Source organism: Vipera ursinii (genome assembly GCF_947247035.1).
Source record: "Vipera ursinii genome assembly, chromosome: 3".
Lineage (NCBI taxonomy): Eukaryota > Metazoa > Chordata > Lepidosauria > Squamata > Viperidae > Vipera > Vipera ursinii.
The window spans coordinates 124,866,064-124,881,260 of NC_139516.1; the positions used below are offsets into that span (position 1 = coordinate 124,866,064).

Here is a 15,197-nt window from a genome sequence, read left to right on the forward strand (position 1 = left end):
TACTGACTGTATTTGGTTTCCCTATCAAAATAATTCCTGATCCTATGTCTATTTTATGTAGTATCAATAACTGTAATTCAAATGCCAAAAAAAGTAAAAACTGCATTTTGGACTTTAGGAACATATGTGCAGTTATATCTCTGTAACGAAGAAATGCCAGCAAAACTGTAGCCAAGGGCAAAATATCTTGTTGACATTTCAGGGCAATAATTCCATTTTTTTCCATCTACTTTTTTCTGCTATTTTCACAAATGTATCAATGTAATGTGTCATGTAAATAACTGAATAACATTTACTGCAAATGCAACTAGTTTTATTTCTCTTGTTAAGCATTTATAACATACCAAATATTCCCAGTTCTGTTTAGAATGTGGAAGTCAGACTAAAGCCATTCATGCAAAGTGCAGAAGATCCTTCCACATGAGGAAAATGCTGCAGTCATGTAAATCACACTAGAACATTGATCACCCATCAATAAAGTGCAAAACCTTTCCATACAGGGCAAGCTTTTTCCTATAATAGAAAGCTTTCAGTGAGTGTGAATCTTGATGTACAGAATTCAGGACAAATGCTTGCATTTTCATGTATAATTCTACACATGAAGGCTTCTCCATTGAAGACTATCATGGTGTATGTATGAACAAGAAATATCACAGTGAGACTTGCAAAGGGATAGGCGCTGATCACCACTGCCCACATAATGAGATTTATGTAGGCCCACATTGTCTGAGCAGAGTCTCAGCTGTCTATGATTTGAGAAACTGATGGATACATATGATATAAGGAGAGCCCTGGTTGGTACAGTGGTTAGAATGCAGTATTGCAGGCTAACTCTGTCCACAGCCTGGAGTTCGATCCTGACACAGGCTCAAGGTTGACTCAGGTTTCCAATCTTCTGAGGTCAGTAAAACGAGGACCCTGATTGCTGAGAGCAATATGCTGACATAGTAAACCCCTCAGAACACTATGAAGCGGTATGTAAGTGCTATAGCTATATAAATGTTTTCCACTTCTGAACTTGATACATTAGTAATTTTTATCTCTTGACAGAAGGGCTATGTGAATCATTTGGAGAGTCACTTCATGAAGTAACCAGAACACATTTTGAAGATGATATTCTCTTCCAAATCTTTTGGGCAGTTGCATTGAGGACCTCTCAAATTCCATTCTAGAATATGCATGGTGACACATGCAGTACATTTGAAGTCTTTAAAGTTGTTGAGCCTTCCATACAATGTAGTGCTAGAATATTTTCAGAAGCAGGTTTTCAGGACTGCTTCAAACATTTGCATAGTGTTCCTCTGAGAGAGTTGTATAGCCCAACTTGATTGACTTAAAATATATTTCATGTATAGTATTTTTCCCATTTTCATGACATTTGTGGGGGGGAGGGAGGGAAGAAAGCCTAGTATTTTCTATATTTTGTAACACACCAATTTTATTTTATTTTTGTCAATCAGCACTCAGCTTCGTCTTCTTTTCTTTTTCTTTTTTTTCTTTTTAAAAAAGATTTTATTCCTGTTTTAAGATGGTAGTATTGTCAGAAAAGTCTTTATTGTAATTATTATACTCTTCTCCATTTTTTTTAAAAGCTCTCCAACATTGTATTATTCTAGGGAATACTTAACTGCCATTCCTTTCCTCACTCCAAAAATGCTAAAAAGACATTTGCTCTGAAGTATCACAGGGAGAATTAGTACCCATAAGTCTACATTCAATGTCAAGCTTCCAATAATTTCAGATATACAGTATTATAGCTAAAAGTCAAATAATTCCAGATAGCATGTGGCTATAATTCCAGGAGTTCTAAGGAAAGAAAGGAAGCAACTGAATGTGACTGAGACTTCCATTTATTCCCATTTCATTTTCTCTTCATTCCTTATTGTTGGGCAAGTAAAAATTGAACAGAACAGAAAATTACTACCCAGTTAGGTTTCAGCTCATCTTAAAACAAATGCAAGATAGCCAATGAAAGCATTCAGAAAAAATAGCTGAATCATCTTTATATCTTTGCATTTTGTGTGGAAGTTCCAAAAGTTGTTTCTTCATAGTTATTTTTTTTCTTCTTTTTTTGACACATTTTCATCTCCAGTGTTAAATGATTAACTGCACAAGGAAACTCCTTTTATTTTCCCAATGGTCACACACATTCTTCTTTAGGCATAAAGAAAATGCACAATTATCCATTTTGCATGTTTCCCTGGATCTGAAAAACAGCAATTATTACTATTCAGTATTTTAGCATTTGATGTTTCTTGATATGGAAAATCTCTATCAGAGTGAAAGGATCCCACTATAAAGAGACAATGTGTGTTAGTGAAGGAATAGAAAGTGGACTATTTATCATAGAAATGGGCATTAACTAGTTCTGAAAAATGAAAAAGGGAATTTACTCAACTCAGTTTTAATTATAATGAAGTTAATAGATACAAAGCAAAGCGTTCATGTATAATCACAAAAAAGCTTGTCTTCTACTTTCCGAAAGATGCATACTGAAGGAAAATCCATAATTTCAGCCACAGGCATAGGCTTGTAGTATTAAGTAGTACAGAATGTACTATTCTCAGCATTGGATTAAACTCAGTTGAAACTACTGGATAACAGCAGGCCATCCAATCTTCTTCTGATTAACTGTGTGTTACATTGTGTGACTGTAAAGTAGTATTTCCAATCTGTTAGGAAAGCAGTAAAGGTTTGGCTGCGGTCAAAGAAATACAGATTGATGCCTGAATCAAAACACCATTAGAGGATATGAATAAATGATAATAAATTAGAAGCTACATGATTGACTTGAGAGGAGGGGGATGTGGAGAGATTTTTAGATTTGAGAGATTGAGTATACTTCTCTTATGTGGCTGTATGTTAGAGCTGTAAAAAGGTTTGAAAAGACATTTACCGTATTTTCTGGTGTATAAGACTACTTTTTAACCCATGAAAATCTTCTCAAAAGTCAGGGGTCGTCTTATACGCCAGGTGCTGAAAATTTAGGGACAGGGCTGGCTGGAAAACCTGGAGCGGATCTCCCATTTAGTCTGCGCAGGGAAAGCGGGACCAATTGGAGAAGAAGCTTCAGTCTGTGATTTTTTACAGGCTGGGGTCTGGGCATCTTTCCTTCTAAAGTTGAAGAGCAGCTGTAGTATATCCCAACTTGAAAGGCAGGCGGGGAAGGCAGCAGCCAGAGCAGTGGCTTAGCTCTAAGGATACATTTGACTCAGGAACTGGGTGGGCTGGCTGGAAAACCTGGAGCGGATCTCCGATTTGGTCTTTTTTTTAAAATCCCATTTATATCCCGCCCTTCTCCGAAGACTCAGGGTGGCTTACAATTTAAAGCACAAATCAATGTGCTTAGCAATAGCCTTCATTCTGTGTATATGCCTGTTTATTAGGGCTTTCACCACCACCCCAAGCAGCATTATTACAAAGTCAGCTTATTGCCCCCAACAATCTGGGTCCTCATTTTACCTACCTTGGAAGGATGGAAAGCTGAGTCAACCTTGAGCCTGGTGGGATACAAACCTGCACTAATTGCAGGCAGCTGGTGTTACTTAAGGCTCTGCGCAGGGAAAGCTTTAGAGTGAATTAGGAAAAGTGAAAAAGTGAATTAGGAAAATACGGAACGGTTGCTGCAATTGGGTATGTGTAGTTTAACGAAGAGAAGGGTGAGGGGTGACATGATAGCAGTGATCCAATATCTCAGGGGCTGCCACAAAGCAGAGGGAGCCAAGCTATTCTCCAAAGCACCTGAAAGCAGAACAAGAAGCAATGGATGGAAACTAGTCAAGGAGAGAAGCAACCTAGAACTAAGGAGAAACTTCCTGACAGTTAGAACAATTAACCAGTGGAACAACCTGCCTCCAGAAGCGGTGAATGCTCCAACACTGGAAGTTTTTAAGAAGAGACTGGACAGCCATTTGTCTGAAATGGTATAGGGTTTCCTGCCTTAGCAGAGGGTTGGACTAGATGACCTCCAAGGTCCCCTCCAACTTCTTCTTCTTCTTCTTCTTCTTCTTCTTCTTCTTCTTCTTCTTCTTCTTCTTATTATTATTATTATTATTATTATTATTATTATTATTATTATTATTATTATTATTATTATTATTATTATAGTTTAATCCACTTGCACTGTTTTATGTTTACATGTTTGATAACAAACAGCCTTATGTTTATAAGTGACAGTTTTCCTACTAAGCACCTGCATGTCATAAGCATTTGAATTAAAATTACCATATTAAAATCAAATCTGATGTTTTTTAATTTTTATTTGGTGTGCGTTGGAAGAGGGGTAGTCTTATACGGTGAGTATAGCCCAAACCCTATAATTTAACAGGAAATGTAGGGGGTCGTCTTATATGCCCAGTCGTCTTATACGCCAGAAAATATGGTAAGTTCAAATGATATTCAGTTGAAACCCCTTTAAATTAGAACCTTTGAATTGCTTCTAAAGTTTTAAACATCATTTGGAGACTCAGTGGACTTTCTTATGCTATTTTCAACACATGCTGCCCCCCAAATGAGGAAACTGTTGGCAATTTTATGCCTCCCTATTACAACTTATGGTTGAATGTAACTGATGTAAATACGTAAGTTGCAGCATTTATGTACAGATAGTCCTCAATCCATGACAGTAATGCAGTTTGCCGATTATAGTCATAGGTCATGATAGTTGTTAAACAAGGCAACCGTATGATTACTTAATGACAATGATTTTTGGTCTCCCTGATGGCAATCATTAATTGACTGCATGAGTTGTTAAGCAAAGCATGGGAGGCCTCAGGGCTGGAAGAAACTCTGGGAGATCTAGTACAGGCCTGCCCCAGGCCTCCCCTACCACCTGAGTTACCTTGTTCTCCATTTCCTGCCCCTCAGGATCCTCACTCTGAAAATGGTGCCTGCTTCCAGGACAGAGCCACACAGCCTAGGGAAGCCAAGGGACATAGAGGTCTAACATTCTCCCTCAGGAAGTTTCAGAGGAAAGTGATGTGAGGTGAAGAAGAGGGTGTGGGGCTTGGTGAGGTGGGAAACAGGCAACCAGTGGAGGTGGGGGAAGTAGGTTCAATCCCTGCTGGGACCTGGTGAGGCAGGATGGGAGAGAAATAGGTGGGTGGGCCATGGTAGCATCCATATGGTTGGTCCTAAGGGCAAATTACTGCAGGAACCCTGCAGCAGCTGTAACTTTGAAACCAGGCTGTCAGTAGCTTTTTTTTTTTTGAGGTGGGGTGGGGTCCATTGTAATTTTGAACAGTCACTAAGTGACCAGTCATAAGTCAAGGATTATCTATTATGACATCATTTGCCCTCCTTAGTCCTCCTGGGGATGATCATATGAATGGCTGTAATATATTGATTGGTGATATAGGTTAAGTTAAAAAAAAACAACCCTTGGTGTAAGAATGACAGTAGAAATTAATATTAAGTTCTTCTATATTAAAACTCTGAGAAACAAGATAATAATAACATCATCACGGGAAGCATCTTCGTTATACCAGATTGAAATTAGAATTAATGAAAGTTTAGATGTTTGCTATCAACCTTTGCAAATCAAGATATTAACATTAATTACTGCAGTGCGGCTTGTGGTTGTTTTTTTTTTTAATGAGTGCCTGTTTCGTGATGTTTATATTCTTTGGGTAAACAAATAGGCAAGAAGTGGGGCTTTCTTATTGTAGAGTGAAGTTTCCATTAAAAAAAAATTGAATGGGCTGTCAGTAGATGAACCTAGGAGGCTTTTTAAGGTTTTGCTCAGTGCTGAGAAAGGAAAAAGCCTGGCAATTTGAGGTTATTCTGCTAAGAGAAAGTCTAGCCAGATTTGTGTAGGGTTGAGGTGCTGGCCTAGAAACCGTGAATTCTAACCCCACTTTAGGCATGGAAAATACTCTGGTGACTTTGGGTCAGTCACTTTCTCTCACCCCAAGTCACCTCTCAGATTTATTGGTGTGGGGAAGACAGGAGGAAGAAGAAGTATTACTATTTTTGCCACCTTGATTGTATATTTAAAAAGTGGAATAAAAATCTGAGCAAAAAAAGAGGAGAGAGAGATAAAAGCAGGGATCCTTGGTGCTGCTCTGAGCCTGCTTGTTTTCTTGCAGATGTTTCATTACTCAGACTAGGTAAGATCATCGGAATTCCAATTCTCCAATACCTGGGATTAGCAATAGCCCACAAACTCACAGCCAAACTCTGTCAGGAATTATCTGGAACCAAAGACAAGATACGGAAGGATGAAAGAATGTAATCTACAACATCAACTGTAACCATTGCAACCAATTCTACATGGGACAAATATCACACCAATTAAAAACCAGGATCCACAAATTTCGGCTGGCAATCAAATGCCATGATCCCAAATCCTTAATCTCTACACACACTGACACCAAACAACACCAGTTCAATGGGAGCAACACAAAAATCGTCGATCACACTACCACCCACCATGCTTGTGAGTTCATCGAAGCCTGACACTCCTCAAACCATTTCATCAACAGACACATTGACCTACAACCAGTCTATGAACCGCTCAGAATCCAAATCGGCCACACAGTACCGACCCTCAATCCCCCCTTTTTTCCCAACAGCAGTTCACCTCCAAATGACCCTGACCAGATGTAACCTCCCCATCACAAGACCCATCACAAGCTTGGAGAACAAACCTTCACCTTCATATTTAAGAATCATTACCAAGGCAAAGGCTGAAAGGCTGATACATTTTTTTTTCCAGAGCAATGAAGTAATATTCAGAAGTTGCTAAGGCAGACACCTCCCTAATCCACTATGAAGGGGGTATATACTACAGTAGACTTCCAAAATTCTGTTGTTATAGCCAATCTCAATAAAACTAGATTTAGCTTTCATGTTTATTTTAGCTTTCATGTTTATTTTTGCAAAGTATTATTAAAAATTGTGTTACAAAATCAATTTAACTATACCTTATAATGGTTTTTGTTTGTTTGTTTGTTTAAAGTAGAGCCTATATGAGTGGCTTGATGAGGGAACTATTTGGCATTTTAAAACTGTTACTGTAGAGCAGACATGTCAAACACAAGGCCCGGGGGCCAGATCCGGCCCGCGAAGTGGTTTCATGTGGCCCGCGAAACCATCCTGGAAACAGTGAGGGAACGGCCCCCACTGCCTTGGCCCTGGCCCAGAGACCCTCCTCCTGCCAGAGACCCTCAGATCTGTCCCACTCCTGCCCAGGCCCCCATAGGCACCCTTGATGCGAATGATGTAGAGCTGGCCACGCCCACCCAGTAGGCCATATGCACTCTAGCCATGCCCACCCAATAGGCCACGCCCACCCTGGCCATACCCACCCAGCCCCCTGAGGGCAACCGCAATGCTAAAGCAGCCCTCAATGAAATTGAGTTTGACACCCCTGCAGTAGAGAAACATCAGAAAGACTCATTAGTGGACTACATTGTAAGATGGGCCTCAACACAGTAACAAGCTGAAGAGTAGAAGCGGCAAACAGGAAAAAAAGGAAAGAAAAACAACTTTGAAATTGTGTACTGATTAATATGCTCAAGTAGTTTCCAGTCCCTGTTACAAAAAAGTTAATTAAAGAGTTTACGTTTTATCATGCACAGTAAAGAACTCCTGACAGGCATTGTAATAATATGAAATGCTTCAGTTTCCAGTAGAGTTTAATTTAGAGCAACAACAAAGGGAAGAGATGGGAAATAAAACAATTGAAATGTTGCAAACAGACTGACTTAAACTCAAGGGAAGCCTTTCAGAGAATTGTTCTGTGCTAGCAAAGCAGCCTCCCTCATACTCGGGGGATATTTTTTTTTTCTTATTTTTTTTCAGGTTGAAATGTTTATAGGATAGAGTTTATATCCTATGTAAGTAATTGGCTAGCATATTGTAGAGCTGATAATGTAAATTAAAGAATTTCCAGATATGCTAGTACAATATGGTGACCTATGTAGTAGGGATAAAAATCAATACCTGCCCAAGATGTTGTCAATCATTTTTTTAAGAACTTGGCTCTGATCCAATTGGATTTTGTTCATATAATCCTCAAATAAGCACAGATCACATGATCTGCTGTCCATCAGGGAGAGAAGGACAGATGAAACTCGTCCTTTCAGCGTCCTGAACAATTCATCGGCATACTGTGAGTTTATTTGAGATGGTAACACAATTATTCACATCCTTGGAATATGGACTGTGGAAAGAAGTTTAAGATGAATTTTTCCCCACATTTCATAAAATTGAATGTGATATCTCTTTTATGGCAACATACAAGCATCTATGTAAAATATCCCTGTCATATATTACATTAAGCGTTAAGTGGAAAATATCTGTCCCTTCCGCTCTCATGAACACAACATTTACTCTAAGCATAGGCCCTAAACGTGGCTACAGACTGTCTAAATTAGACTGGTAACTCTGCAATGAATAATGATAGAGAAATGATAGGCAGACATACAAACACACCTTTGCACTTGGACCAATTTCACATGTGTTACAAATCCCTTTTTGAATAATGATAGCATAAATTGAGACTTGAAGGAGCTCATTAATTTATCATTTAAATACTTCTCCCAAAGGCAGTGACATGGTGGAAAGCACCTGCTAATCTTTTAAGAAGAACCTTTTGCTTCATTATTGGTATGCTATAGTAGTTGAGTATAAGAAAAGATTTCAATTTAAATTATGTTTTAGTTATTGAGCATCCTGACTGGCCTTGAACAAATTACCATTCAGTTTTTACAGGCTTGTTGGGAGGATAAAGTGGAATATTTATATTATGCATTGTTTTAATTGTGCATTTTTAACACTTATGTAAGAAGACATTGTTCTGGCTAACCAAAAGATTCTTTGTCTCATAGTACGGGATGCTTTTTTAAAGCTCTATCTGTCTGTTTGTTTTAAAGTGTAGTTTTAGCTTACAACCAGTATTAATTCTACATTTGCTCTGGTTTTCTGTTTTGTTCTTGTTTTTTTTTAAAAATTTTAAGAATATTCCTACAGTCTTTATTTCTGGCCTGTTCAACTATATGCTCAAGTTTATTGTTCATGTATGTATATATACACACAGTAGCATTTATCACTGGCTCAAAAGATTGACATCTAATAATTTACTGGAGGCTTTGTTTACAAATATTCAGCTAGACCACTGCTAGGGCTTTGAAAGCAAAGTTCCCTAATCTTAAAATTAAAAGGAAAAAAAATCCTTTAAGATCTTCCTATCTCAGGGCAGAGTGTTTGCTTCCTCCACCCCCAGGCGATTCACTAGCAGCTTTCACATTGACACACATGATTGAGCTGCCTATGGGCACCCAGGCTTCCATTGCTTCCATAATTCAATATGTTTAAAAAATAATGAGAAAGAAAGAAAGAAAGAAAGAAAGAAAGAAAGAAAGAAAGAAAGAAAGAAAGAAAGAAAGAAAAAGAAAGAAAGAAAGAAAGAAAGAAAGAAAGAAAGAAAGAAAGAAAGAAAGAAAGAAAGAAAGAAGGAAGGAAGGAAGGAAGGAAGGAAGGAAGGAAGGAAGGAAGGAAGGAAGGAAGGAAGGAAGGAAGGAAAGAAAGAAAGGTGAAAATATTTAGCCAACATCATGTAAACTTTATCAAAATCTATTTGTGCTCTACCAAATATATTTTTTTGCATATTTGCTACTAAATGCTATCTATTTCATGGGTTGTTACTTATAAACACCAGAACGTATGCTTACCTCATAAACACGTTTATCCAACTTCCAATTTATCAGTGTTAAAAAAATTAATTGCCCCTTAGATGCAATAACTGCTTGTACTGCTTTTAGCAGTTATAATTGCAACCCACACTACTTATACTTGGTTTCAGTTTTTCACATTACTGTACAGAAATTTTATTCATTCCTCCATTGCAAACTGTTTCAATTTAGTAACATTTGAGACTTTTCTAACATTAATGACTCACTTCCGATCCTGCCACCAAGTGCCTAGGGCAAGGGTAGGCAACCTTGGCTCTTTTATGACTCGTGGACTTCAACTCCCAGAATTCCTGAGCCAGCTGTGCAAAATTCATGCTTCCATCAGGGGTGTCAAACTCAATTTCATTGAGGGCCACATCAGCATTGCGGTTGCCCTCAAGGGGCCGGGTGGGTATGGCCAGGGTGGGCGTGGCCCACTGGGTGGGCGTGGCTAGAGTGCATATGGCCTACAGGGTGGGCATGGCCAGCTCTACATCGTTCGCATCAAGGGTGCCTATGGGGGCCTGGGCAGGAGTGGGACAGATCTGAGGGTCTCTGGCAGGAGGAGGGTCTCTGGGCCAGGGCCAAGGCAGTGGGGGCTGTTCCCTCACTGTTTCTAGGATGGCTTCGCGGGCCACATGAAACCACTTCGTGGGCCGGATCCGGCCCCCGGGCCTTGTGTTTGACATGTCTGAGTTATATCAAACTGTGCAGGTCCCAAGGCAATGAAGCACTGCCAAACCTTGGCACTATCCTATCCATTTTTGGATCTTTTCTCCAGCGAGTTGAGATTAGATCTGCAATAGTGGATTTCTCCAGCTTGTGTTCTGCTTCCAGCATCAGTTGCATTTTCAAAGGGAGCTTCATATAGAGCATGTTGTAGTAGTCCATTTGTGTGGTGATGAAGGTGTGAGTTACAATTACCAAGCCTTTCTGGCTATGGGCTATATCTTTAGCATATTTAATTTCAATATCTTCAGTCAGCAAGGGGAGGCGATGGGTTTTTTTTTGCATGCAACCTAATACCACGCATGTGCAAATGAAGCTTCACATACTCCCCCACCCCTTGTGCAGCCTGGTTTCCAACAGGCCATGGACCAGTACCAGGTTAGGGACCACTGTGCTAAAACATTTAGCCCAATTTTTCTTAAGATTTGTAGGTGAATTAGGGTTGGAATACCCTTCTTGAAGATTATGTATTTTCTGATACTCAAGACAATAGGAAGTTTCAGAATGTTATGGTGAATTGTGCCTAGTTTTAATGAAATAGATTTTGTTTCCCCTTTATCCATTTGTCTTTTAAACTTAAAAAATAGCTAAGCCACTGCTTCAACTGCTGACTAGGCATGCTCAGCAACATGACCATCATTCCCCACCCACCCCCGCAAAAAAATGTTCCATCGAATACCTCTGAGAATAATGCAACATCATTACCAAAGTATTCTTGTCTTCATTTTGAAAGAGATTGGGAGCAAAGCCATTAATTTCAGCTGAGTTGCCACTTTAAATGTTTAAATGAAAAGACAAGGATGATCAACCCCGCATTAAGGGTAAATGCATACCCTGAATGCTTACTTTTCTCTTCCCCCAAAGCAATGAATAATCTTGCAGCCTACATTTTGTTTAGGAGAGAAATAATGCTACTAAGAAAGGGCAATATAATCTGTAGTTAAAATGTGTTCCTGCAATGCAGGGATGATCCTGTAGAACAGGGGTCCCCAATCCCTGGTCTGTGGACCAGTACCGGGCCGTGGCATGCCAGCAACCAGGCTTTACAAACAAACAAAGTCACATCCGTGGAATGTAGGAAACACACAAAACCACGCACCTTCTGGTCTGCAGAAAAACCTCTCTCCATAGAACCGGTCCCTGGTGCCCAAAAGACTGGGGACCTCTGCTGTAGAAGAGGATCTCATAAATAATGTCAGAGAATTTTTTTAAAAAAAAAAAAGAATAGAAAGAACCAATTATTTCAGTGTTTTCTGAGATCATGAAAAGGGTAGTGTTCAAATCTATATTTCAGTATTGTCAATTTTTTTAATCTGTTTTTAACTTTTGTATCTTTGTTTTTTAATCACCCTGTAAACCGCCCTGAGTCCTTCGGGAAAGGGCGGTATATAAATGTAATAAAATAAATAAATAAATAAATAAATTTTCTATCCTGTACATTATTGCATCAATAACTGAAAGCAAATGTTATCGTATTTATTTATACTTGTGTTATTTCTGCAGAAATTATTTTTTGACCAATCAAATCCCGCCATATACATTTTTTCTATTTTCAAATGGTACAAGAAAATACCTTGTCGAAACTGGGGGGAAAATATACAAATTCTACTATTCCACAATACATTATGCATAGACAAATGGACAAAGTGATAGATAGCCTGATATCAACCATCAATCGACACATCAAAATTAACCTTATTTACACACCACTCAAGAGACAGTAAAAAAGCTAAGAAGGAAGCAAAAAGACCAGAACACATGTCTCCAGCAGCCAATGCCTAGTTAAGCAGGCATTAATATCACACAAGCAACAGAAAACAATACCCTAATCAAGGAAATACGAAGGAGAAAACCACACTTCCACCAACACTGTTTATATACAGTAGCAGGGCAAGCTACTGTATATAAACAGTGCACTTATACAAACTAAAGATGTTACCTACTTGGGTAATGAAGCTCTGCAAGCAATCAAGTTTATAGAAGCCAGGATTCTAGAACACATGCATACATACGCGCAAAATGAGAGAGAAGGGGGAAGGATGGCTCATTTTTACAATTGAATTAACTAAATAAAATAAATTAAAAAAACAAGAATGACCCTAGAATGCGGTTGTTGTTGTTGTTGTTTTCCTGGTAACTACACATAGAGTATTTCCTATTATCTGAACTTTTGGTTTTAAAAAAGAGACTATCTTGAAATAAAATTATCAAAACTGCTTTGAATTTGGTTATTAGCTATTGCATATAAATCAGGAGTATAGTCACAATTTGCCTATAGCATTCCTTTACTTATGAATGGAGCCATTTGGGGAGGTTGCCTTAGCTGGCAGCCAGTACTTATTACATTTTTTTTTGTTCCTTAAGTGCCGGCCGCCAGCTCCTTAACTTTCCTTTCTAGCCAGTAGCTAATTCTTAAAGGGGAATGCACCTTTTTAAGCTAGTTCCCTCAGCAGCTTGTCTTTTCTGTCTCTGTCACATGACCCTGGGCGTGCTGCAATGGTCATAAGTGTGAAAAATAGTCATAAGTCATTTCAGTGCAATTGCAACTTTGAACAGGTTTTTTTTTTGGTCATCAAGTTTTTGACACCTTGCTAGGTGGTACTCGAATATTGCATATCCTAAAAGTGGTACAATCAGTGAAAAGGTTGAAAAACCCTGCCCTAGAGTCACAATTCCTACTCAAGGAGCTGTCATGATTTGAAGGAACTTTGTGTGTGGCAGTTGCACCCATTCTTAAATCAACAGGCTCTGCTTTCATTCACACATACCCTAATAAATTGGACTACTGCAATGCATAAAATGTACAAAATGTAGCAGCCTGGACAATTATATGTCCTCCCAGAACAATGCATGTTACATCTAACCTACATTGGCTGCCAGTTTGCTTGTACCTCCACTTCAAGGTACTGCTTTTAACCTTTTAACCTTTACAATCCTTCATGACATGGGGCTGGGCTATCTGAGGGATTGCCTCTCCTCTGCTATATCAGCCCACCCAATTAGATCTTGCAGGTTCCTGTCGCGGAACAATTAACAGTCCGACCAGAGGTGGATGGACCGTGGTTCATTTGCATGGTCAATATCAAAGAAAAGAAATCCAAGGCATATTCTATAGTAAAACTTTTAATGAGAAAACAAAAGACCTAGACTGACCACATTCTCTCATCAGGCAGAAGGAGAAAGTAAAACTGAAACTGTAAGAACTTTTTTAGGCCTGCGCACAAAACAGTTCAAAACCAAAACATTGGCTGGACATAGCTGGAGTCACTATGGTTACAAGATAAGATAATACACAGTGCAGAGCAGAAAGAGATGTACAATTAGAAATGAGCGAAGCTGGCAAAACTAAAAAAAACACGCAGTGACAGTTCCACCAGCTAGGGACCTACATTTGGTGGGTCCCAGGAGATGTGTCTTCTCTGGCAAGGCACCTGACTTATGGAACCCCAAAATTAGATTAGCTCTATCCCATTTGATATTCCAAAAGGATCTGGTTACATTATCAGTTCTGAGGTTCCCAGGTTACTAGAAACTTGCTAAGATGACTGTATTGTTGAGATGGGCATTTTAATTCCTCTTGTCACTTGAAGTTTGTATCTTTGTTTTTCATATTTATTAATATGGATTTTTACATATTATATCAGTTTTTAATTATTGTTTTACCTCATTGTATGCTGCCCAGAGTCACATTTGATGAAATGGTCAGTTATATAAATTTGATAAATAAATAAGTAAATAAGAAAATAAATAAATGCATTGAACAATACAGCAGCATTAGTTCAAACAAAGCTTGGGGGAACATGTTATGTGGCACATAAAGTAGAATATTTGTTGATATTAGGAGCAGTGTGTTGCTGACACTGCTATCAACTGTTTTTCAGGACTCTAAAACCTCTGATTGGGAGGTATGTTATACAGTCTGGACAGGATGGAAAAGAAATGCTATGAGAAACTAACAGCCTATGATAAAGAGGATGAGGTTGTCAGGGTCACTTGTAGTGGCATTTGGACATACCTGGCACAATGTGGGAATTAGTCAAGACAGAGAATTAAAATTTCTGTGAAAAGTGAACGTACCCTGCTTATTTAAATATTTGATTTTCAATGCATTTCACTTCCCCCAAATCTAAACCATCCTAGATGGCATTTAGGAATAAAATAAAGTAAATAACTAAACATAAAAACAAAAATTAAATGCATAAGATCTCTGTCCTCAATCAAAAACTTCAGGAGCCAAGAGGTTTCTGGAATAATAACTTGAATTGTCTTTCTTGTGAAATATTACTAAAGGACAGATGGCCTGCTAAAAGGAAATATTAGAAATATATATATATATATATTTATACACTGATATCAAAGCATATTATATATCTCCTCCATGAGCTTTTTATCTCACATCTGGAAATAAACCAGTCATTTTATGTGGAAGAGATGAAAATCACAACGTTTCCATGGATTGGAGGAAGTATACTAAGAATGAGTACACAGTGTCAAGTATTGATGCCTGAGATTACTTACCTTCTTTGATTTTTATTGTAATCATTGTGAGTGTTCATTTCTTCTCCTTTAGGCCTGTGAATAGAGGTTACCATATTTCTGTTCAACTTATGGAAACTATTGAGAGAATAGAACATGGGGAAACAGATGTTTTAAAGAAAGCATATAAATTCTTCAGTTGAAAGATGGCATCTGTTTGTTGTAGATCAGAACAACAAAACACCCTGTGTTAATTTTTTCCTCTTGCAAATTTAGGGAGCCTGAAAAGTCTGAATAGTATTAAAAATTATACTTTGG

At 38.4% G+C, this 15,197-nt stretch overlaps 1 long non-coding RNA gene across 1 annotated transcript in view; it reads right to left on the bottom strand.

Annotated features, from left to right (window-relative positions):
- Positions 1 to 478: 478 nt before the first annotated feature.
- The window catches only part of LOC310639137, a 54,083-nt gene continuing 39,364 nt past the window's right edge, over positions 479 to 15,197 (bottom strand). The window contains exons 4-5 of the long non-coding RNA XR_014492245.1: positions 14,922 to 14,975; positions 479 to 2,206 (exon numbers count right to left, since the gene is read on the bottom strand). This is a non-coding gene — a long non-coding RNA (uncharacterized lncRNA). The remainder of the gene's footprint in view (positions 2,207 to 14,921; positions 14,976 to 15,197) is intronic.